The sequence below is a fragment of the Salvelinus sp. IW2-2015 genome, unplaced genomic scaffold (genome assembly GCF_002910315.2).
Source record: "Salvelinus sp. IW2-2015 unplaced genomic scaffold, ASM291031v2 Un_scaffold1553, whole genome shotgun sequence".
Lineage (NCBI taxonomy): Eukaryota > Metazoa > Chordata > Actinopteri > Salmoniformes > Salmonidae > Salvelinus > Salvelinus sp. IW2-2015.
The window spans coordinates 132667-159085 of NW_019942984.1; the positions used below are offsets into that span (position 1 = coordinate 132667).

General features: G+C 44.2%; 1 pseudogene; it reads left to right on the forward strand.

The window, feature by feature from the left end:
- The first annotated feature begins 2314 nt into the window (after positions 1 to 2314).
- Positions 2315 to 26419, forward strand: part of LOC112071237 (kinesin-like protein KIF16B) — a 72280-nt pseudogene continuing 48175 nt past the window's right edge.

Here is a 26419-nt window from a genome sequence, read left to right on the forward strand (position 1 = left end):
TCTTTAAGTTCTCCTTGTAGAACCTCATGGAGGACACGATGGAGCCGGTGGTCCAGTAGATCATGATGTTGGTCAGCAGGTCGTCCAGGGTGAACTTCCTAAAAGACAGGAACCAGGCTTTCTCAATGAACCAATCAACAGCCCTGGGTTTTATTCATTCTCCAATACGAAACACTTTTTCAGTTGCAAAATGTTTTGCTACGGTGTGCACTGATGAATACAACAAAGGTAGTCCCCCTGTTTCAGTTTGTTTCTCCCGTTTGGTGTCAAGTGAATAGGACTGTGAATGGGTGCTACCAAGGCAACATGTTCATGCAAATAGAATAGGATCATTGTTCTGCTGGGACAAATAAAGTTGTATTGAATGTTTCCCCTAGTTTTGGCAGATCTGACCATCATTTGGTTAAGAGTAATTGATGGGACAGCAATATATTTACCCCCTAAAAAATATATGTTCACTACCGTTGGGATCACTTAGAAATGTCCTTGTTTTGAAAGAAAAGCTATTTTTTTGTCCATGAAAATATCAAATTGATCAGAAATACGTTGTTAATGTTGTAAATGACTATTGTAGCTGGAAACGGCAGGTTTTTTATGGAATGTCTACATAGGCCCATTATCAACAACCATCAGTCCTGTGTTCCAATGGCAAGTTGTGTTATCCTTTTAAACTGATAAACTTGGATTATCTAACACAACGTGCCATTGGAACACAGGAGTGATGGTTGTTGATAATGGGCCTCTGTACACCTATGTAGATATTCCATAAAAAACCTGCCATTTCCAGCTAGTCATTTACCACATTAGCAATGTCTACAATGTATTTCTGATCAATTTGATGTTATTTTAATTGACAAAAAATTAGCCTTTCTCTAAAAAACAAAGACATTTCTAAGTGACCCCAAACCTTTGAACGGTAGTGTATATTTGTCAATTCACAACCCAAAGTAAACAGGGGTGGACTGTAGCTTGTACCTCTCCAGCCCCCCATCTTCCCTGTTGTTGAAGTCAGTCCAGGTGGAAAACTTCTCCAGTATGTAAGCAGCCAGGCCTACTGGAGAGTCATTCAGTCCACAACCTGCAGGGGGAGACATTTCACAATATGATTAGTACGACTACTACAGCTAAGCCATCAGAGGTCTGTGTGTCCTTGCATTTATTTATTTTACCAGGGAGTCATACTGAAACCATGGTCTCTTTTACAGCCCTTAAATACATAAAATACACAGAAAATATAAATACAGAAAGAAAAACAAGATCATAAAAAACAAAGACATTCATCTGTATTAAGGTCATCAATCAGCTTTCTGAATTTCCCGAGAGCAGTGGTGGGGCCACATCGCGATTTAGAAATTTAACAGAGGGCTGCATTTTCTGGGGGACTAATTGTTTGTTCAAATCATTTTGCGGGGGCCTCCCTAGTGGCGCAGCGGTCTAAGGCACTGCATCGCAGTGCTAGTGTAACCAATGTGAAATGGCTAGCTAGTTAGCGGTGGTGCGCGCTAATAGCGTTTCAATCGGTGACGTCACTCGCTCTGAGGCCTTGAAGTAGTTGTTCCCCTTGCTCTGCAAGTGCCGCAACTTTTGTGGAGCGATGGGTAACGATGCTTCGAGGGTGACTTGTCTGTGTGCAGAGGGTCCCTGGTTCGAGGCGAGGGACGGAAGCTATACTGTTACACTAGAGGTGTTACTACAGACCCGGGTTCGATCCCGGAGCTGGCAGCAACCAGGAGACGTATGAGGCTGCGCACAATTGGCCCAGCGTCATCCAGGTTAGGATAGGGTTTGGCTGGCTGGAATGTCCTTATCCTGTCGCACTCTAGCAACTCCTGTGGCGGGTCGGACGCATGCACGCTGACAAGGTCGCCAGGTGCACAGTGTTTCCTCTGACACGTTGGTGTGGCTGGCTTCCGGGTTAAGTGGGCATTGTGTCAAGACGCAGTGCTGCATGGTTGGGTCGTGTTTTGGAGGACGGCACAGTTCTCGACCTTCACCTCTCCCGAGTACGTACGGGAGTTGCAGCGATGGGACAAGACTGTAACTACCAATTGGATACCATGAAATTGTAGAGAAAAAAGTGGTACATTTTTTTTGTTTTTATGTCTAGTGGGCCTGATTGAAGTGCTGATAGGACCACCTCAAACTCAGAGCAGATCACTTTCAAATAACATGTCTTCTCAAACTTTTTAGGATATTGGCTGTGGTCAGGGTGTGTTAGCTTAATAATCTTATTTTGCAATACAACTAATGACTTATATGCGTCAAATAGTTGATCACCTGACGTATCATACATGTCATATGACCTGGTTGACGTACTTGACGTATTCGCGGTACATTTAACTAGCGACAAATACCAGCACGTGAACATCATGCATAAGGGAATAGGAACACAGTTAGAAGAGACCCACCAAAATCACAGACACTGGCGTGTATCTAGTTTTCATCATCTTACCTGCTTACTACGACATCTTTGGATTTCATCTGACCTGAAGATATATCATTTGCATTGGAACTGTTTGGTGTGTTTATATATTTGATTGTTGTTGTCTGTATTTTTTGGGGGATCGTCGCCCAGAGGTTTCTGTAGCCGGTGGTTCTTCTGAGAAGTCGTTTTGTCCAGCTCGGGTCGTTACACATTGAATCATGTACAGAATGTAACGTTACGTTGATCCCTTTTTCTTGCGAAGTTTTTAGGCATATTTTTGAACGGAGGTTGTGATAATTTGTGAATGTATTAGATGTTTCTAAACTCACTGCAAGCACTTCCCCGTTTATTTGTTCCGCCATCGCTGTTTTGAAAATCCCTCTGTGCGTTGCATCATGGGAAACGTCTGTGGGAAGACTGGAGCCCAGATCAATTGGAGCCACCTAGCGGTGAGTTTGTTCAGACCGGGACAAACACGGTGGCAGCAGCACGGTGGCAGCAGCGCACTGTTACATTCAACTTGATATCAGTCTGTTCTGAGAAGTAAACTAACGGAAGAGGCCTGTCAAACGAGTAAATTACCCGCAGCCTTGAAACTTAATCACTATGTTACCATTTTAAATTTAACTGATTGTAGCTACTTATGTGGCTGACACGGTGTATGGTTTTTGTTTGTTGTATTTGATCAGGTCGCTGTCAGGTGCAGTTCTCAGGTGATTTGGACCAACGTGCGCCGTGCCATGGCGTCGGTGTGTGTGGCTGTCCGTGTTCGACCGTTGAACAAAAGGTCTGTAATACTGAGGGATTCTGTCATTTATTATGTATACTCTCCTTTAATCGGAATGGACAATCCATAACAATGTTTTTCATGTTGCCGTATCAGATTGATATAACTTGATTTATGATGACATGACTCAGCATATGAATGAATCAGTGGGGTCTGTGCCTTCTAAGATGATGGAGGACGATTCATTTCTTAATGGTCATTTTTTTTATTACAGCATATTGGATGGCCGTCATTAATTTTCCATTCACCCAACTCAATCGATAGGTTCAGGCTACTACATGATACTCGAATTTCCCCATGAAAGTTTACGACATCGAGAGAGAGATTTTCGAGAGATTTTATTTAAATCAGTGACAGATTTTTTTTATTTTCTTGAGTGTTTGGTCAGGGGCTGAAAAGTAATTACAAATCATTTGTAGATTGCAAATTGACCACAAGAAACAGATAAAACAATTATTTCAAACCTTGTTTACATTTGTATATGATCAAATGTCTCTTATGTGTGGGTATACTAACATATTTCTTAAATTAAAATCACTTGGTGATAATTTCATGGTGTTTTTAGTCTAATGTCCAATAGAAAAACACCTGCTGGCTGCCAGTTGGGGAACTCTATACTATAGTGTACAGTAACTAAGCGGTTTAGTAGTTACTGCCCCGGAGGTGACAAAGTAAGAACATCAAAAACGCAATTAATTGATTTGGAAGAGTTCCAGTGTTGGATAGCCAGCTAGCTAACATAGCACCCCTCTCTGTTTTGAGCTGGTTGCTGGTTGTTTGAGTAGGCTAACTAGCGATAGCTTATGCTTTCAGTACTAGAGTCATTCTCTGATCCTTTGTTTGGGTTGACAAAATGTCAGTTAATGCTGCAAGAGCTCTGATAGGTTGGAGGATGTCCTCTGGATGTTGTCATAATTACTGTGTAAGTCTATGGAAGGGGGTGAAAACCATGAGCCTCTTAGGTTTTGTATTTTTAGTTGATGTAAGCAGAGGAGGACGAAAACTAGATATGGTGCTACCCTACAGAGTTCTGTTGAGGGCTACTGTAGACCTTCATTTCCTATTAGTGTTTTAGTCAATTATTTGGTCACAAATATATTTAGTATAGTTTTATCTGAAAATGATACCTTTTTTTAAATGTTTCACTTTAAAAAAAAAATATTCACTGAGGATGATGGTCCTCCCTTTCCTCCTCTGAGGAGCCTCCACTGGAATGAAGGCTATATATATCATTAGAATTAGAAGAGTAATGAAATAGGATATCTATTCTATATATAATGTTGAGGGATAAATATAGTAATAATTTACTTAACACTAGAGAGTAAAGTCCAATGGTGCTTTTTCAAAGATGAACTGCACAGTTCAAATTCTTGTTACCCGATAAGAGTTGTTTTCTTGTTCAAGTAAATTATCGTCACGACATTGACTGTATTTATCGTCATGGCACTCACCCTCAAACTAACAATAAATCGTCTGTAGGCCTACATTGGACATTGTTTGCTGTGTTTTCTACATAAAACAGCCTGACTTTGACTTCCTGTAAACTGCTCTAAAATCTACATCCATTTCACAGAGAAAAGGAAATGTCAGCGAAGGTGATTATCCACATGGAGGGGAACACCACTTCTGTAGACTGCAACAAAAAGGTCAATGCAGCATGAAATCATCAGAAACCATTCTTGAGCTTTTGTTTTGAGTGACATAGATTCTGGGGGAAGGAACAGATGATGATATGAGAAATGTTTGTACAAATATCGGGACCAACCGAAGGTTCTAGAATGAAGATGGCACAATGACAATGGCTCTCCTGTTTTATAAATGAATCAAAGCTGTTTTTTTTCTTTGTAGGACATACACAAAGGCATTCCTGGCAGTGGCCTGACGGACGGAGGAAGACATTCATTCTCCTATGATTTCTCCTACGATTCTACTGATGTCAGAAGCCCCAACTTTGTGCCTCAGGAGAAGGTATTACACACACACACACACACCTCTTAACCTGCAGCCACTCAAGTGGCACACTGTTCATCAGCTATACCCTCAGTGGAGACCCTGTGGTGTTCTCTACGTGGAGGAGAGGCTGTACATCTCTGTTCTTACAGCTCTTATCCTCCAGAGCAGAACTCCCACGTACCAACTGAACTCGCTCCTGGTTTCACACATGCATCAGGCTTAACCCCTAATTCACCTCTTACTACCCCCCCCCCCCCTGCCATCCCTGTTCATTGCAGGTGTTTAAAGACTTGGGCTGTGATGTCCTGAAGGCAGCGTTTGAAGGTTACAATGCCTGTGTGTTCGTCTATGGACAAACCGGATCAGGGAAGTCTTATACCATGATAGGAAGCCCAGTAAGTCACCCATGATTATTATTTATTTTTTTGTCTTACAACTTTGAAATTGTGACTTTTTTTTAAAAGGACCTTTTACACTAAAATGCATGAAAATTAACGTTGACACCATCTGAAATATAACTGGTGCGCGTCATGGCACTGTAGGAAGATGAAGAGCTAGCGGTGGCTGTGCGAAGATTCGCACCACTCCTTACTACAAATATATGTTGTAACTTGTCACGTTGATCTTTAAGGGTTAGTGTGAGATTTTAGCAAATAAGCCCTTTCTCAGCTTAACCAGAGTGGATGAACTTGGTGATACCAATTTTTTTTTGTGTGTGCATTTTGAAGTTGCTAACTAGCATTAACACAATGGCTGGATGTCTATTGGAACAGATGGCACAGTGATTGTATGCTAACTCTAGTCAGCAATGGCTCGCAAAACTGCTTTCAACTTCTTTCAAACTGCTGGCAGATACATAAAAATGGTATCCAAGCCCATTTCAGCAGAAATATTTGTAATAAAATGATATATAGATAAATAGTACCAGTCAAGTTTGGACACGCCTACTCATTCCAGGGTTTTTCTTTTTACTATTTTCTACATTGTAGAATAGTAGTGAAGACATCAAAACTATGAAATAACACATGGAATCACTGCATATTTGAGTAATAGCTACATGTAATGAAAGTTTAGGTTTGTTTACATTACCTCGTTTTTTGACAGTTGGGCTGTAGGCTACTCCGCTAGCAGCTTGCTAGCTAGCTGGCTAAAAACCGCAAGATAGCCTTTTAGGTTCCTACATCTCCCCCATGTGAAATAATCCAATTTCTAATTCAATAATATGCCCTGGCAAATATTCTTATACTGCTTCAATGTATTCTCAACTATAACTGCTAAAAATAGAACGGCATCATATTTTGGGTACAGAGGAAAAGCACATGGGTTGGGGCTGTTTTTACGTGCAGGTTGGAATTTGTCATGGAGGCAAGCTGGTACAGTCACAAAGTCATAAAATGTTATTTTAAACCTAACCCTTACCTTAACCACCCTGCTAACCCTAACCCTTACCTTAACCACACTGCTAACCCTAATGCCTAACCCTTACCTTAACCACACTGCTAACCCTAATGCCTAACCCTTACCTTAACCATACTGCTAACCCTAATGCCTAACCCTTACCTTAACCCACACTGCTAACCCTAACCTTTAACCCTTACCTTAACCACACTGCTAACCCTAATGCCTAACCCTTACCTTAACCACACTGCTAACCCTAATGCCTAACCCCTTACCTTAACCACACTGCTAACCCTAATGCCTAACCCTTACCTTAACCACACTGCTAACCCTAATGCCTAACCCTTACCTTAACCACACTGCTAACCCTAATGCCTAACCCTTACCTTAACCACCACTGCTACCCTAATGCCTAACCCTTACCTTAACCACACTGCTACCCCTAATGCCTAACCCTACCTTAACCACACTGCTACCCTAATGCCTAAACCCTTACCTTAACCACACTGCTACCCCTAATGCCCAACCCTACCTTAACCACACTGCTACCCCTAATGCCTAACCCTTACCTTAACCACACTGCTACCCCTAATGCCTAACCCTTACCTTAACCACACTGCTACCCCTAATGCCTAACCCTTACCTTAAACACACTGCTACCCCTAATGCCTAACCCTTACCTTAACCACACTGCTACCCTAATGCCTAACCCTTACCTTAACCACACTGCTAACCCTAATGCCTAACCCTTACCTTAACCACACTGCTACCCCTAATGCCAACCCTTACCTTAACCACACTGCTACCCCTAATGCCTTACCTTAACCACACTGCTAACCCTAATGCCTAACCTTAACCACACTGCTAACCCTAATTCCTAACCTTAACCACACTGCTAACCCTAATGCCTAACCTTAACCACACTGCTAACCCTAATGCCTAACCTTAACCACACTGCTAACCCTAATGCCTAACCTTAACCACACTGCTAACCCTAATGCCTAACCTTAACCACACTGCTAACCCTAATGCCTAACCTTAACCACACTGCTAACCCTAATGCCTAACCTTAACCACACTGCTAACCCTAATGCCTAACCTTAACCACACTGCTAACCCTAATGCCTTACCTTAACCACACTGCTAACCCTAATGCCTAACCCTTACCTTAACCACACTGCTAACGCTAATGCCTAACCCTTACCTTAACCACACTGCTAACCCTAATGTCTAACCCTTACCTTAACCACACTGCTAACCCTAATGCCTAACCCTTACCTTAACCACACTGCTAACCCTAATGCCTAACCCTTACCTTAACCACACTGCTAACCCTAATGCCTAACCTTAAATATGACCAAAAAGCATATTTTTGTTCATATATTGTTTTAACAGTCGCTGAGATAACCCAATGTAAAATAGACTGCTTAGGCTATTTAATGCAAAGCTAAACGAGACGGAGGAATCTTGAAATTGATTGGTGACAATGACTTTTAGCCATTTAGCAGACCGTCTTATCCAGAGCAACTTACAGGAGCAATTCGGGTTAAGTGCCTTGCTCAAGGGCACATCGACCTTTCGGCTATATGTTTAATTATGTTGTGAAACCACTTTGTTTCTGAAAGAGAAACAATCTATTTTCCTGGTTCCATTTTCAACCAAAGCGAGTTTTGGTGGTAAAATAGAGGTTTCGTACTACTCAACACCGCCCCGATGCTGCTCAACGAATTGTGCGCTCCGTAACAATATTTGTGCGTCAGGTAACTCCGTAGCAGGACTACGTCCAAGGTGCCGCCTTGTTCTTGTGACGTAAAAACGACATTCACATATTCCGCTGCGTTTTGTTAAGGTGCCGTAGACTCTTTAACTTCACATCAGATGCCCTGGCGGTTTGGTTGGTGTTGTAGAAGTTGTTGCTTGACTGGACAAGTGTGTGTATAGGACAGCAGAGGAGAGGGAGTATAGGATACACCTGTATGTTAAATGTACATGACCTCTCCTATTGTACTTTCTTCCTTGTGTTCCAGGGAGATCTAGGTCTGATTCCACGGATCTGTGATGGACTGTTCTGTCACATATCAGAGATGGACCAGGTGGATGGGCCTCCTTCCGCACAGAGGTCAGGTAAGAGTCGCGCTCTGGTGAGCACCTAACAACAACTACTGTAGGGTGCTGTCACGGAACAGTTGATGGCGATAGATAAAGCTACTGATGTCCTCTGGGGGGGGGGGGGGACCACTAGCAGTTTAAATAGGGTGGCAGACAGTGTGGTCCAATGGTGTTGGCTGGATGGCTTGTTCATTTGGCACCTATTTAAAATGTGACTAATTAGCTGAGGGTCGACCATGTACGGGCATCTCTGGTGGTGTTCACAACGTTTACCTGTCCAGGCTTTTAGCCAGTAGAGCAGATTAGAACAATTGGTGAAGGAAGGTGAACATTGGCCTCTTCACCTTCTGTATGATACGTCTGAGAGACTCCAGCTGACCTAACTGCCAAACCTCCTACAGTAGCGCTAAGGATAGCTGACCTAACTGCCAAACCCCCTACAGTAGCGCTAGGATAGCTGACCTAACTGCCAAACCCCCTACAGTAGCGCTAGGATAGCTGACCTAACTGCCAAACCCCCTACAGTAGCGCTAGGATAGCTGACCTAACTGCCAAACCCCCTACAGTAGCGCTAGGATAGCTGACCTAACTGCCAAACCCCCTACTGACGCTAGGATAGCTGACCAAACTGCCAAACCCCCTACAGTAGCGCTAGGATAGCTGACCTAACTGCCAAACCCCCTACAGTAGCGCTAGGATAGCTGACCTAACTGCCAAACCCCATAGAGGAGCGATAGGCTAGTTTACCTGACTGCTAGTTGGATGATTTAACAGTACAGCGTGATTACAGTACATCTGTATGCCAATGAACATAAAGACAAGCTGTCTTATACCAGCTCCGCTGTAGTAATTCCTATGGATTTTATGACTAAATAAAATACTTTCCCCAGCCGCTGTCAGAATATATTTATTTAGAGAACTATTTAAATTAAATAAACATTCAGGGTATTAAAACTTAATCAGGTGGAAATGGTGTCTGCTTTCATTTTTGTGTGCTCAGAGAGAGATCGTTGTGAGTGTTAAAGTTGTTTCCAGACAACTAAGCAATAACGTTCCCTGTCTCTCTTTCCCTCCCACTCACAACCCCAACAGAATAAATCTCTCTTTCCTCCCACTCACAACCCCAACAGAATAAACCTCTCTTTCCTCCCACTCACAACCCCAACAGAATAAATCTCTCTTTCCTCCCACTCACAACCCCAACAGAATAAATCTCTCTTTCCTCCCACTCNCTCTCTTTCCTCCCACTCACAACCCCAACAGAATAAATCTCTCTTTCCTCCCACTCACAACCCCAACAGAATAAATCTCTCTTTCCTCCCACTCACAACCCCAACAGAATAAATCTCTCTCTTTCCTCCCACTCACAACCCCAACAGAATAAATCTCTCTTTCCTTCCACTCACAACACCAACAGAATAAAGCTCTCTTTGTTCAGGCTGTGAAAAGATTACTTGTTTTGATGTAAATGGCACTTTAATTTCTGTCAACAATAGATTAGGAAAATTATGGCTTTTGTTATTGTGTTTTTCTGACAGGGTTTAATGAGGTAATTCGCTAAGTGAGTGAAAATTAGCTTAAATACAATTTATGTCAGGGGATGATTTGGATCAAGTGGTAAGTTATTCTGATGGTTGAATGAAAGCAGCTAGTCAGAGTGACAGATATCAGGAACAGGAAATGGAGTAGCTTTCTAACGTCTTCAGATTATCATGTGATGTGGTTAAAGCTACTTATCTCCCATCAAATAGCAAACACCTTTCTAGGTAGATTTCAGTAGATACTGAAGGAAGCTTGCGGTCGATTGATGGTGATGATTATGACGTGAAATGTTCCATGTCTTTGTTTGTTAGCTACCTGGAGATTTATAATGAGCGTGTGCAGGACCTTCTCACGACTAAGACGGGCCCAGGGAGCGAGTCAGGACTCCACCTCAGAGAACACCCCAAGGATGGGCCCTATGTGGAGAGTAAGACTTTATCACTCACTATTGCATTGATCAGGGGTCTTCAACCTTTTCTTGCCCAGGGACCCCCCTCCCATCCAAATCGACAACACAGGGACCCCCCCTCCCAGCCAAACCGACAACACAGGGACCCCATCATGTGTTAGCCCAACATTTGTGTTATCATCAGGTGAATGATAATGTCAAGGAAAAGTAATCAACATTTTAAAATGAATTGATTTGGTAGAAACACTAAACTAAATTATGAAGGCAACATGTAAAGTGTTGGTCCCATGTTTCATGAGCTGAATTAAAAGATCCCAGGAATGTTCCTTATGCACAAAGCTTCTCAAGTTTTGTGCACAAATTTGTTTACATCCCTGCAGTTTTGCAACTTTAGCCTGCATCTTTGATATGTGCTGAGAGAAGGACAGTACACCGTCTAGCCATACTCCCAAGTACTTGTATGAGGTGACTACCTCAAGCTCTGAACCCTCAGAGGTAGTAATCATAGCTGTGGGAGGAGGGGCATTCTTCTTACCAAACCACATGACCTTTGTTTTGGAGGTGTTCAGAACAAGGTTAAAAAAGCTTGTTGGACATGCTGCTTACTCTAACTCAACACTGGTCTCTGTTGTTGTGTCTTTGGCATCATTAAATATAAAGACATATTTTTATCAAATCAATTCTTTAATTATTATTACTTGATTAAATTAATCATGTAAATGTAATTAACTAGGAAGTCGGGGCACCACGGACAATCTTCAGATTACAAAGTTATACTTTTCCGAATATAACTCTACAGATATAAAAAATATCTGATCAATTAGTCTTCTATTAATTAATTATTCTTTACCTCACATCAGTCTCATCTGAACGTCGTAAATTGTTGGTTATCTGAACGAACCTTCAATGTCAATCATCCTTACACCAATTGGCTTAAACATTTATTTACTAACTAAATAATCACAGAAATGCATAAACAAACAGTAGATATTGGTTACTAACAGTGATAGGGAAGATTCCCTAGTGGGCTAAAATGATATGACAGCTTGGTGGACAAAGGGAAGGTAGGTGTGGACTGAGAGCGGGAAAGACAAAATGGTTTCCCTTACAGTCTATAATTATATACATTGAAATGCTAATCCTTCGCACGTGAACAGCCGCTCATTCGAGAATAATTGCAAGTACATGTGTATGTCATTGTTGTCTTCTCTGTTGGAATCTGGAGAGTTAATCTCTCTTTCTGTTTCCCTGAAGATCAAAGTCTTTCGTGGTTAGACTGGAGACTTCGGAGTACTATTCAGAAATGTTCTCATAGAATAGATGTTTCGGCGGTTGTCGGTATTCGCATCCCAGTTTTACATAATTTCTAGCTGCAGACTAGTAATTAGTATCTAAGATATTCTCCTATTCTGTCGGGATCGATAGTCTCAGAGTTGAACCATTTCCAGCCGTGTAGCTAATGCTCCATGTGGTTTGGTTTTCTAGTCTTGGTTCTCAAACCTGTGCCACCTCAGCTTACACCGAGGTCTGAACTATTCGCAGTCACAGCTCACACTGTGGGTTTGATTAGTCTGAAGAGGATTTCCTCAGGAGGGTTTTTTGTTCGTAACAGTAGAAAAGGCGCCAGATCATGTCTGTGTTCACGGGGACGTGGAAACTGACTAGTTAAACTTTACAGGGAATACAATTCTCCCAAAATTTAAAAGTTCACATCATTTCACGAATAGTTTCATCTTTACTCATTCATTTTATACAATAATTAGATGCAAACAACATAATTGAGAAATGTACACGTTCAGAGATATAGTTCTCTGTTTCCTGTCCTTCGTGAGGTCACCAAATGAAACACACTCAACATAAGTGTCCTTTAAGTGTCCACGGACCCTTCCTACAATCTCACAAGTGGACATATACAGTTGAAGTCGGAAGTTTACATACACTTAGGTTGGAGTCAATAAAACTCGTTTTTCAAGCACTCCACAAATTTCTTGTTAACGAACTTTACTTTTGGCAAGTCGGTTAGGACATCGACTTTGTGCATGACACAAGTACTTTTTCCAACAACTGTTTACAGACAGATTATTTCATTTATAATTCACTATCACAATTCCAGTGGGTTAGAAGTTTACATACATGAAGTTGACTGCGCCATTAAATAGCTTGGATAATGATGTCATGGCTTTAGAAGCTTCTGATAGGCTAATTGACATCATTTGAGTCAATTGGAGATGTATCTGTGGATGTATTTCAAGGCCTACCTTCAAACTCAGTGCCTCTTTGTTTGACATCATGGGAAAATCAAAAGAAATCAGCCAAGACCTCAGAAAAAAAATTGTAGACCTCCATAAGTCTGGTTCATCCTTGGAAGCAATTTCCAAACGCCTAAATGTATCACGTTCATCTGTACAACCAATAGTATGCAAGTATAAACACCATGGACCACGCAGCCGTCATACCGCTCAGGAAGGAGACGCGTTCCGTCTCCTAGAGATGAACGTACTTTGGTGCGAAAAGTGCAAATCAATCCCAGAACAACAGCAAAGGACCTTGTGAAGATGCTGGAGGAAACGGGTAGAAAAGTATCTATATCCACAGTAAAACGATTCCTATATCGACATAACCTGAAAGGCCGCTCAGCAAGGAAGAAGCCACTGCTCCAAAACTGCCATTAAAAAAAGCCAGACTACGGTTTGCAACAGCACATGAGGACAAAGATTGTACTTTTTTGAGAAATGTCCTCTGGTCTGATGAAACAAAAATAGAACTGTTTGACCATAATGACCATCGTTATGTTTGGAGGAAAAAGGGGGAGGCTTGCAAGCTGAAAACACCATCCCAACCGTGAAGCACGGGGGTGGTGGCAGCATCATGTTGTGGGGGTGCTTTGCTGCAGGAGGGACTGGTGCACTTCACAAAATAGATGGCATCATGAGGCAGGAAAATTGTGGATATATTGAAGAAACATCTCAAGACATCAGTCAGGAAGTTAAAGCTTGGTCGCAAAYGGGTCTTCCAAATGGACAATGACCCCAAGCATACTTCCAAAGTTGTGGCAAAATGGCTTAAGGACAACAAAGTCAAGGTATTGGAGTGGCCATCACAAAGYCCTGACCTCAATCCTATAGAAAATGTGTGGGCAGAACTGAAAAAGCGTGTGTGAGCAAGGAGGCCTACAAACCTGACTCAGTTACACCAGCTCTGTCAGGAGGAATGGGCCAAAATTCACCCAACTTATTGTGGGAAGCTTGTGGAAGGCTACCCCGAACGTTTGACCCAATTTAAAGGCAATGCTAACAAATACTAATTGAGTGTATGTAAACTTCTGACCCACTGGGAATGTGCTGAAAGAAATAAAAACTGAAATAAATAATTATTTCACATTCTTAAATTAAAGTGAGATCCTAACTGACCTAAGATGGGGAATTATTCCTAGGATTAAATGTCAGGAACTGAGTTTAAATGTATTTAGCCAAGGTGTATGTGAACTTCCGACTTCAACTGTATCTCTTCTAGACAAACCCTGTCTCCCACCATGCAGTGCTCCATGGTGCTGGTCTGCCGTGTCCACGATAATCAGACCGCATGCCTTACCGCCTTTGGGACAACAACTTCCATTGTCAGAGCGGTCACTCGACTATCTTGTCAATATAATAGAACATCTTTGTCTGCAGGAGGAGCACTGTCTGTTTGAACTCTGACCCCTAACCATGTCTCCCACCATGCAGTGATCCATGGTGCTGGTCTGCTATTAGAGTGATTTCACATTCTTAAAATAAAGTGGTGATCCTAAGGCAGGGCATTTTTCTTGGGATTTAAATGTCAGGAATTGTGGAAAACTGAGTTTTTAAATATATTTGGCTACGGTGTATGTAAACTTCCGACTTCAACTGTTTCATTTTCTCATTTTGACGATTTAGGCGTTTGGCCACGTGAAATCCTTTGTTCACTCTGTGGTCTCTCTCTCTCTGCTTGAAAAGGGGGAGGGAGTCTCCGGCAGGAGTTTATGACCTGAGATAACAGAACCTGGGTGTAGGAGAGAGGGGGAAGCCACGATCTACACCCAGAAAGGGCCACGTCATGACACTGTGTAGACATGTTGCTAACCAACACTGGTCTCTGTGGTAGACCGGATATGAGCATGTCGGCAGATGTGATCTGTCAGGTGTGATTCTCTTTCTCTCTGTGTGTGTGTGTGTGGTCAGACCTGTCGACACGCCTGGTTCAGAACTACACTCATATTGAGGAGCTAATGCATGCTGGGAATGCCAAACGCACCAAGGCGAACACAGGCATGAATGACGTTAGCAGCCGCTCTCACTCCAGCTTCACCATCATCTTCACACAGGTAAACACACACACACACACACACACACACACACACACACTAACTGCTTGTGACCAAGTGTTCACAATGTCTATTGTTGTACTATATTATACCAATACATGCCTCTTAGAAGACTATTTTATCCGTAGTCACTTACAGTACATTGAGTTATTTATTTTGTGTGTTTCACTGTGAACCCACAACTTTGATCTGATCAACTGACGTACACAGGACCACACCATGTATTCATGTCAGTTTTTACTTGGGTGTGTGTGGTTGACCCTTTTTGACTTTGTTGAAGATAAGTATTTTCTTGCCTTAGGGTGCAACCAAAGACCAGCCCAATTGTCCAATATTATAAGATAATTATATTATTATTACCATCCCTCCCTTACTCGCCCTCACTCACTCACTCCATCTCCTCCCTCCTGACGTTAACAGCTCTGTTTCTGTGTGTCCCCTTGGTCTCCAGGTTCGGTTTGATGCAGAGCTGCCGTGTGAGACGGTGAGTAAGATCCACCTGGTAGACTTGGCAGGCAGTGAGAGGACCGGTGCCAGACTGAAGGAAGGAGCCAACATCAACAAGTCCCTGGTCACTCTGGGTAGTGTCATCTCTGCTCTGGGTAAATTATGCTTAGTACACACGCGCGCATGGACGAGTACATGAACAGACGGAAACGCAAGCGCAGATGCGCCCACACACACACACACCACATGTCTAATGACAACTCAGGCTGTTAGTAATACCAATTAAACTCTGTACCAGGACTTTGAATCGGTCTATCAAGCGGTAGCTACACTACTGGCAACCACACTACTAAGTATTCATGATTGTGTTCCTATCTGGCCAGCTTTATGGCATGAAACATAAGTCCTTTCACGCTTTTGTAGTTGTTTTGGAAGATGTTATTGTGGAATTTTTCCAGTCTGTTTCAGTCGATTAGTGTTTCGTGTCGGTCTCTCTGGGGAGTGCGTTTACTTCTTTGTGTGTCTTGCCTCCTAGTGTGTGTGTGTGGAGGAGGGGTTACAAAAAAGTAAAAGCTGCTCTTCACCCCCCTATAAAGTCTCTGTCTGTGTTCTCTCCTAGCTGATACATGTGTGACTGGAGGAGGGAGCTCCCACACAGGCAAGATGAAGAAGAAGCAGCTGTTTATCCCCTACAGAGACTCTCTTCTGACCTGGCTCCTGAAAAATAGCCTGGGGGGAAACTCCAAGACAATCATGATAGCAAGTATGGTTGATCTTCGTCAGTGGCGTTCAGTCGGGGTTGCTAACAAAAAGATCTAGTACTGTAATCTATTTTGGTGGTTAAATGTTCATAGTATTAATTTAACATTTTGAGTCATTTATCAGACACTTATCCAGAGTGATTTACAGTTAGTGCATTATTGATTGTTCCCTTTGGTATTGCTATTTAGCTCAACTGCTGATTTGATTGATCTCTCTTTTAGTAAGAGATCCACCTCACTCCTGTTTGTGTCCATCTTTCTGTCCAGCCCTTTCTCCCGCTGACGTGCACTACGGTGAGACACTGAGCACGTTGCGCTACGCTAACCGAGCTAAGAACATCGTCACCAAGCCCACAGTCAACGAGGACAGCGGCGTTAGAGTCATCAGAGAACTGCAGGAGGAGATCGGTAGACTGAGAGGACTGATGGAGGATAACCACCAGGTAGGTGTTCTAGTGTCCGAAAGGTCGCTAGTTAGAATCCCAAAGTGGAAAAATCTCTTTGCACATAATTGCTCCAGGGTTGCCGTTGATAATGGCGTGCGGGGGAACAGCCTCACCGAGTGTGTCTCGGTGTGTTGGGATAAGCAAAAAAAACAAAAACATTTCAAACACATTGGCCTTCTCTTTTTTTTTTAAACACCTACAAATGTGTAATATGGCCGCTCTCTCGCCAGGCTCCCCTTTCTCCTCAGGTTCTCTCCAACACTCTGAAGTTGGAGGAGGAACTCCACAACAATGAGGCCCTAGTGAGTACACTCTTTAGGTCTCTCGTAGGTTCATGGCTTGACCTGTGTAGGTTGCCCAGAGTGTGACTCCACACACTAAAGATGCATGTGTTCACTGTAGTACTATTGTAAGTGGCTTTGGGTAAAAGTGTCTGCTTAGTGGAATATACAGATATCTGCCACAATAAAGGAAACGCCAACATAAAGTGTCTTCAATAGGGCGTTGGGTCACCACCAGCCAGAACAGCTGCAATGCACCTTGGCATAGATTCTAGAAGTGTCTGGAACTCTATTGGAGGGATGTGACACTGGTCATCCATGAGAACTGCTTTGCTTTGTCTTGGCCAGGTCGCAGTTGTTAATGCAAACTTGTTCTCAACTAGCTTACCTGGTTAAATAAAGGTGAAATAAATCAATTTAAACAAATAAGTTCCAGCATTTGGTGTTTTGTGGACAGTGGTGTAAAACGCTGTCTCAGGCACCGCTCCAGAATCTCCCGGTTGAGATCTGGTGTCTGAGACGACCATGGTGTTGGGTTGTAATTTCTCCAGCAGGTGTTAGACCTGACCACTCCTCTATCCTCTCCAACAGGTGTTAGACCTGACCACCCCCTCTGTCCTCTCCAACAGGTGTTAGACCTGACCACTCCTCTATCCTCTCCAACAGGTGTTAGACCTGACCACCCCCTCTATCCTCTCCAGCGGTGTTAGACCTGACCACCCGCCTCTCCAACCAGGTGTTAGACTGACCACTCCTCTATCTCTCAACAGGTGTTAGACCTGACCACCCCCTCTATCCTCTCCAGCAGGTGTTAGACCTGCCACCCTCTGTCCTCTCCAACAGGTGTTAGACCTGGACCCTCCTTCTATCCTCTCCCATATAGACCTGACCACCCCCTCTATCCTCTCCAGCAGGTGTTAGACCTGACCACCCCCTCTGTCCTCTCAACAGGTGTTAGGACCTGACCCACACCCTCGCCTCTCCAACAGGTGTTAGACCTGACCACCCCCTCTGTCCTCTCCAACAGGTGTTTAGACCTGACCACCCCCTCTGTCCTTCTCCAACAGGTGTTAGACCTGACACCCCTCTGTCCTCTCCAACAGGTGTTTAGACCTGACCACCCCCTCTGTCCTCTCCAACAGGTGTTAGACCTGACCACCCCTCTGTCCTCTCCACAGGTGTTAGATCTGACCCCCCTCTGTCCTCTCCAACAGGTGTTAGACCTGACCACCCCTCTGTTCCTCTCACATCATCTACAGGTGTTAGACCTGACCACCCCCTCTGTCCTCCCAACAGTGTTAGACCTGACACCCCCTCTATCCTCTCCAACAGGTGTTAGCCTGACCACCCCTCTGTCCTCTCCAAACAGGTGTTAGACCTGACCACCCCTCTGTCCTCTCCAACAGGTGTTAGACCTGACCACCCCCTCATCCTCTCCAACAGGTGTTAGACCTGACCCACCCCCTCTGTCCCTCTCCAACAGGTGTTAGACCTGACCACCCCCTCTATCCTCTCCAACAGGTGTTAGATCTGCACCCCCCTCTCTCCAACAGGTGTTAGATCTGACCACCCCTTGTCCTCTCCAACAGGTGTTAGACCTGACCACTCTCCTCTCAGTTGGAGCTGACCAAGGAAGTGGACCAGCAAGTGTGGGAGACCCAGAACATCCTCAACGTAGTATCTCAGTCATATTTCTCTCTTACTGGTATGATGTAAAACCTACGTACAAACACTTGGCTTTCACTCACTCATCCACATCGCTAATCATACAAAGGCTCTCCGCTAGACAGTTGATTTCTACCATCGGGGGGGGGGGGTGTGTTGAGTCCTGGTACTGGAATGTCAGTAACTTTGTGAAGAGTAAGAAGTCATAGAAACCCTACCTGAACTTTCTCCTCTCTCTCACACACACACACACACACACACACACACACACACACACACACACACACACACACACACCTCTCCCAGTAGATCGACCCAACAGATGGCTGTTTCAGTGTCAAGTCTGAGCTTTGGGCTCCATCTGTCCCTCTGTCCGGTTCAACAGATCCGTCAGAAAGCCTCAGGAGGTTGACATGTATTAGTAGTGTTTATCCTCCCAGATAAACCCTATTCCCTTTATAGTGCACTACTTTATTCCCTTTTATAGTGCACTACCAGGGCCCAAAGGGGATAGGCTTTACTGCTTCTCACACCATTCTGTTGCTGCTAGCGTCAACTCTTGTTTATGTGGCAGCCGAAATAAGATGACAAAAAATATCCAGGAACCAATTTGCTGTTGGTTCTATCGACTCAGCTCTGTAACAAGTGTCCCTTTATTCCCTTTATAGGGCACTACTTTTGACCAGGGCCCATAGGGATAGGGTGTCATTTATAGGGCACTACTTTTGACCAGGGCCCATAGGGATAGGGTGTCATTTATAGGGCACTACTTTTGACCAGAGCCCATAGGGAATAGGGTGTCATTTATAGGGCTCTACTTTTGACCAGAGTCCATAGGGGATAGGGTGTCATTTATAGGGCACTACTTTTGACCAGGGACCACAGGGGATAGGGTGTCATTTGAGACGTCGTAACAGAGGGTCAGTGTGCCGTCTGGTGCATGTACACCGAACAAAAATAGAAATGCAAGATGTAAAGTGACGGTCCCATGTTTCATGAGATGAAATGTAAAAATCCCAGAAATTTTCCACACGCACAAAAAAAACAACGTAATTCTCTCAAATTTTATGCACAAGTAGTTTACTTCCCTGTTAGTGAACATTTCTCCTTTGTCAATATAATCCATCCACCTGACAGGTGTGGTATATCAAGAAGCTGATTAAACAGAATGATCATTACACAGGTGCACCTTGTGCTGGGGACAATATTTAAAAAAAACAATTTGTGGTGATTTATGAATTGAATAATGTTGCTTGGAAAGAAGAACCTAGTTGTTTGTAAATTAAAGTTGGGGTTTATTATTTTGCCAAGGTACACTTTGTTTTGAGGAGTTTTCAGGACTGTGTTATGACAATAGCTGCCGGGCGGCAGGTAGCCTAGTAGTTAGAGCGTTGGGCCAAACGGTTGCTGGATCGAATCCCTGAGCTGACAAGGTAAAAATCTGTCGATCTGCCCCTGAACAAGGCAGTTAACCAACTGTTCTCCGGTAGGTCGTCATTGTAAATAAGAATTTGTACTTAACTGACTTGCCTAGTTAAATAAAGGTTACCAATTTTTATTTATTTATTAAGACACAAGTGCTTGGCCATGTCCCCTTTTGCAATCTACCTATCAGCCCTGCGATTGGGTCTGTTAACTTACTCACGACGAGGACCAAGCAGGTTGTTTAGATGTAGTGAGTGTTAAGTTAGAGGTTGGTGTCATGGTTGCATTGTAACTTCCTACAGTATTGGAAGACACACACGCTGCAATACTTTAACATGGTTATATAGCAGTCTAATGTGGAGTTAGATGCAGGTTTTCCTACATTCTAGTTACCAAAACAGTAACCAACATTCTGATATTAGTGTGATTGGATGGAAATGAACCATGCGGAAATTACACTTGGCATTTTCAGCAAACATTGGCATGTAGTTTGTCTTCCCTACTACCTCTTCCCTCTTTGCGTCACATCTAACAGGTGCTTGTAGTTCCCATATCCTACCAGCGGGTGTCAGTGTTGCTCTGCTGAACCTCGGGCTCAGCCTCAGCGACTGTAGAATAGGAGGGAGGGATAGGGGTAATAAAGGAAGAGTCAACCTGGCGTTGCTATTTAATTTTCCAGCTATTTAGATTAGAATGGCATCCTACTGGCATTAGAGCTGCTTAAATGGTCCTGAAGTCAACATCTGACACTGCGGGAGAGATGGAGAGGAGAGATGGAGAGAGAGCAGGGGAAACATCAGACATGCCTAATCACTTACTCTATCTCTCTCTCTCTCTCTCTCCATCCCATATGGCTCCTCAGTGTGTAGAAGAGAGTGTGAGAGCGAATTTCCTCCTTCACACTTTAGTCTGCCAGCCCAGAGTTTAGAGTGAGAGAGTGAAGAACAGCAGGAGGAAGACGAGATGAGTGACGAAATGTTTTTAGCTGGATGGCATTGGCAACTGTCAAACAGGGTTAGTTTGTAATCTTAATGTTACCGCAATGCTGTGCAGTGGTTACTTGACTCACTTTGAAAAGTTTCATTTACGTTTTCAAAATCTTTGCAAACGTTTTCACCTGAAATGGACCCGCCCACCTGCTAGAGCCCTATTCTGGAATATTGTAGGTAATTACCAGTCACTGCTGATATCTAATTAAGAGGTCTTGATTAGCTACATATGGCTCTGTGTTCATTATGCTACCGTCAGTCCGTCCCTCGTGTTCATTAAGACAGCCATGTAGTACATCTCAGATGTTCAAGTAGGGATGAGGGGGGGGGGGGAATTTATACAGTTAAATATCGCAATATTTTCTGCGCTAATTGACTGTACCTCCACCAAAACTCCAGTATTTGTCCTTCATAGCTTATTCTGCCATCTTTAAAAAAAAAATACGGAGCCAATTTAGTTTCTCCGGCAGTTTTATTTCCGTAAACTCGTTATCTCATGGCTCCTCCTTGTCCCTCTGCAGCAGACAAATGGTGAGCAATATGTTTGGGACATCGAATCGCAATAAAATCACACTATCGAATAGCAATGCATATAGAATCGTGAGAATCTCAATATATATTGTATCGACACTTAAGATATTATCATGATATTTTTTTTTTATCGTGAGGTCCTATGTTGAAGGGTGAGCCTGTGATTCTGAAATGGTAACTGGGGCCTTGGTCAAAAGTAGTGCACTATTAAGGGAGTCAGATGAATACATGGTCTACAGACGAGCTAGGGACAGACCCGAGGGGACAACACAACGAAGCCTGGCCATCTTTCTGGTTCAGTTAGGAATCGGGATGCCCTGTGACACTCGGGCTGAAAGGCCACTGTCCTGGCAAGCGGCTGGCACACTGATGGCGTAACTCTCTTAACTGTTTGATGAACGGCTTTATGGATTTGACATTTTTTGTCTTCTGCTACATTTGCATTCTGTACAAGATGACGAATGGTAGAGCCAGGCATGGAGCTAGGGATACGTTGATGAATGCAGGGGACATATTAAAGGCTAGTGTGTGTGAGAGAGAGAGAACTAGACTGCGTCTGTGTCTATTTAGAATGGAGAAAGGCACATCCATTCAGCTTTATCAACAATGCTGTTCACCTTTCTCCATCTCTGGAATCATTTAGTGTGATTGGATGGAAAAGAACCAGCAGCTAGCCAGTCAGATTGGAGAGAGGAAGATTATTTGACAAACCACAACTGATACTCTTAGCTGTGACCTTTGACATGTGATCCTGTGGCATTCTGGGAAGGTGAAGGGAAGGTCAAAATCAAAAGTAAGTCAGTATCTGATGTGGCCACCAGCTGCATTAAGTACTGCAGTGCATCTCCTCCTCATGGACTGTACCAGATTTGCCAGTTCTTGCTGTGAGATGTTACCCCACTCTTCCACCAAGGCACCTGCCAGTTCCCGGACATTTCCGGGGGGAATGGACCTAGCCCTCACCCTCCGATCCGACAGGTCCCAGACATGCTCAATGTGATTGAGATCTGGGCTCTTCGCTGGCCATGGCAGAACACTGACATTCCTGTCTTGCAGGAAATCACGCACAGAACGAGCAGTATGGCTGGTGGCGTTGTCATGCTGGAGGATCATGTCAGGATGGTACCACATGAGGGAGGAGGATGTCTTCCCTGTAACGCACAGTGTTGAGATTGCCTGCAATGACGACAGGCTCAGCCCGATGATGCTGTGACACACCGCCCCAGACCATGACGGACCCTCCACCTCCAAATCGATCCGACTCCAGAGTACAGGCCTCGGTGTAACTCTCATTCCTTCGACGATAAACGCTGTCTTAGTACGGACATTGCAATGTATTGCCCTGGCCACATCTGCAGTCCTCATGCCTCCTTGCAGCATGCCTACAGGCACGTTCACGCAGATGAGCAGGGACCCTGGGCATCTTTATTTTGGTGTTTTTCAGAGTCAGTAGAAAGGCCTCTTTAGTGTCCTAAGTTTTCATAACTGTGACCTTAATTGCCTACCGTCTGTAAGGCTGTATTTCTTAACGACCATTCCACAGGTGCGTGTTCATTAATTGTTTATGTTTTTTTTTTTTTTTTTTTTACTAATTGATACTTCGAGTCAGTATCGATATCATACAACATAATATTGTGCTATGTAACTGTGTGGACTTTTCCCTCCCTAACGGTACTGGATGGACACTGCATTTATATTACATTTATAGGCAAAGTTAAGCACATTTCCAGCAGTTGCAGTCCTCATGAAGCCTGACAACGTCTCACTGGGCAGGCCTCTGTCGCTGTCCTGTTCACTGGGCAGGCCTCTGTCGCTGTCCTGTTCACTGGGCAGGCCTCTGTCGCTGTCCTGTTCGCTGGGCAGGCCTCTGTCGCTGTCCTGTTCGCTGGGCAGGCCTCTGTCGCTGTCCTGTTCACTGGGCAGGCCTCTGTCGCTGTCCTGTTCACTGGGCAGGCCTCTGTCGCTGTCTTGTTCACTGGGCAGGCCTCTGTCGTGTCTGTCACTGGGCAGGCCTCTGTCGCTGTCCTGTTCACTGGGCAGGCCTCTGTCGCTGTCCTGTTCACTGGGCAGGCCTCTGTCGCTGTCCTGTTCACTGGCAGGCCTCTGTCGCTGTCCTGTTCACTGGGCAGGCCTCTGTCGCTGTCCTGTTCACTGGGCAGGCCTCTGTCGCTGTCTTGTTCATGCTAGTTGTTCCCTATTCTTGGTGTGTGAAGCTAGGGCTTCTTCTGTTTTAATCAAAGCTGCTTCTCTTCTCCCTGAAAGGAACACTAAATAGCCGCGGTAAGGGTCCCCGTCTCGTCGTCCTTAGAGAAAGTGAGAGCAGTGTAAACGAACCTTAATATCCAGGAAGGTAGATTTACAAGGCTAATGGCAGCCAAATTTCTCCATGTTAGTGCACAACTAAGAAGACATGGCACGACTTGTGACCATAGCACTATTGGCCGCGTCAAAGTAGTGCACTAAATAAGGAATAGGGTGCCATTTGGAAAGATACTGATTTTTGGTTCCAGGGCACGTGGGAAAGGTAATTAATTTGAGATGGGTTGAAGAGCAGCCTCTTAGAGAGGAGGAGTGAAGAGTGACGGAGAAAGGTAAGAGGGAAAGATACCAGAATGTTCTCTCTGCAGGGGCCCGGGATGCTGCCTGCCGTATCATCATTTCCCTCTCTCTCTCTCTCTACACACACAGAGAGAAGATTGCAGGATGTACCCACCCATTTGTTTTCATTATGGAAGGAGATTAATGCAAACCTGGGGTGTAATCGTTAGTCCAAATCATTTTGGCAACGGAAAACATTTACTCCAAATGGCAAACGAAAATGTGACTTTCTATCGGGCAAATTCAATCCGTTCCTTCCCGGTTCTGTTTGGTTTCTAGTTTGGTTTCTAGTGAATACACCTCTGTAGTGCACTACTTTGGTCAGAGTCGTGCACTATATAGGGAATAGGGTGCCGTTTAGGACTCTCACGGAAATAAGAGGAATGCACTTTGCCCTCTTGATTTGTTGAAATATAAACTAAGTGTTTTATATTTTGGTTAGACCCAGTGGGGACAGGCGGTGTGGGGGAACAGGCGTGTGGGGACAGGCGGTGTGGGGGACAGGCGTGGTGGGGGACGGCGTTGTGGGGACAGGCGTTGTGGGGGACAGGCGTGTGGGCAGGCGTTGTGGGGGCAGGCGTTGTGGGGACAGGCAGTGTGGGGGACAGGCAGTGTGGGGGACAGCAGTGTGGGGGACAGGCGACTTCTTTAGTTGGATCAATCCTCGTCTCACTTTTTTTCTCTCGTGCGCTTTTTGACCAGGGTCCATTGGGTGTAATTTGGGGACCCACCCCCCCCAGTGTCTTCAGTCATCTCCCTATTTCCTTATGAAGACCTTAGTATTCACCCTGTCAGCACTTATACCTTAAACTTCATTTGAGATGACCTTTATATGAAGAATGGAGCCCGTTTCAAGTTGCTTCACGATGATCCAGTCACTTTTTTGTGACTCTCAATGGAAATCAATAAGCAATCAAGTTGCTAATGTGTTTGAGCCCTCATCTTCAAGTCCACAGTAAATCCAGTAATGTATTGTTCTTCGAGCTTCATTTTGGATTACTCCCACCCCCCCACCCCAAAACACCTTTCCGGTGTTGTATTGTTGCGGGAAGGGTTTTATTGTTTTCTGCAGTGTGGCTGAGGTGGACAGGTGGCTGAGGTGGACAGGTGGCTGAGGTGGACAGGTGGCTGAGGTGGACAGGTGGCTGAGGTGGACAGGTGGGTGAGGAGCTAGACAGGTGATTGGCATTCCTACAGTGGAGTTGGAGTTTGATATGCAGAATAAATGAGGACAACTCGGAGTGTCTGAAGGTGAGGGCCATTTTCTAATTGGAGCGTATAGGCTACCCAATACCTTTTTGATGTTCTGGTGAACCTCCACGTATCTGTAAGCATAGAGATAAAACTGTTATCTCTGGGACTGGGACTGCAACAGCCTGGATACCAGTCTGTTTGTGCCATCATGCCACTTCTTGTCATGCAAACAAACAAGGAGTTGACATGATGACAAATCCTGATCTGGGACCAGACTTCTTGGACTGAGGAACTGAGTGATTACAAACCAGATCTGGGACCAGACTTCTTGGACTGAGGAACTGAGTGATTACAAACCAGATCTGGGACCAGACTTCTTGGACTGAGGAACAGGGTGATACAGTTCTTTTTTTAAGACAACTTGACTACTTTCTGTGACTTGATTCACTTTCTGTGACTTGATTCACTTTCTGTAACTTGATTCACTTTCCGTGACTTGTCATGAAAATCAATAAGCTGTCCAGTGTCTGCTCTCAAACCTTCAAGCATTTGGTTGTAACTCCACATTTATAAATCCCAATAATGCATAGATCTGTGAAAGGTGAAAGAAATGTCAACATCTTTGAAGAGATCTCCCCCACACAGGTTACCACAGTACTGTTCCACTTGGAGATGGCCTCCTGTCCTCTGTGAGGAGTTTATATTGATGTGTTAGTCTGGCCTCCTGTCCTCTGTGAGGAGTTTATATTGATGTGTTAGTCTGGCCTCCTGTCCTCTGTGAGGAGGTTATATTGATGTGTTATAGTCTGGCCTCCTGTCCTCTCTGTCAGGAGTCTATATTGATGTGTTATAGTCTGGCCTCCTGTCCTCTGTGAGGAGTATTTGATGTGTTAATAGTCTGGCCTCCTGTCCTTCTGTCCAGGAGTTTATATTGATGTGTTAAGTCTGGCCTCGCTGTCCTACTGTAGGAGTTATATTGATGTGTTACAGTCTGGCCTCCTGTCCTCTCTGTCAGGAGTTTATATTGATGTGTTATAGGTCTGGCCTCCTGTCCTCTGGAATCTGTGAGGAGTTGATATATTCGATGGTTGTTCATAGTTGGCCTTCTGTCCTC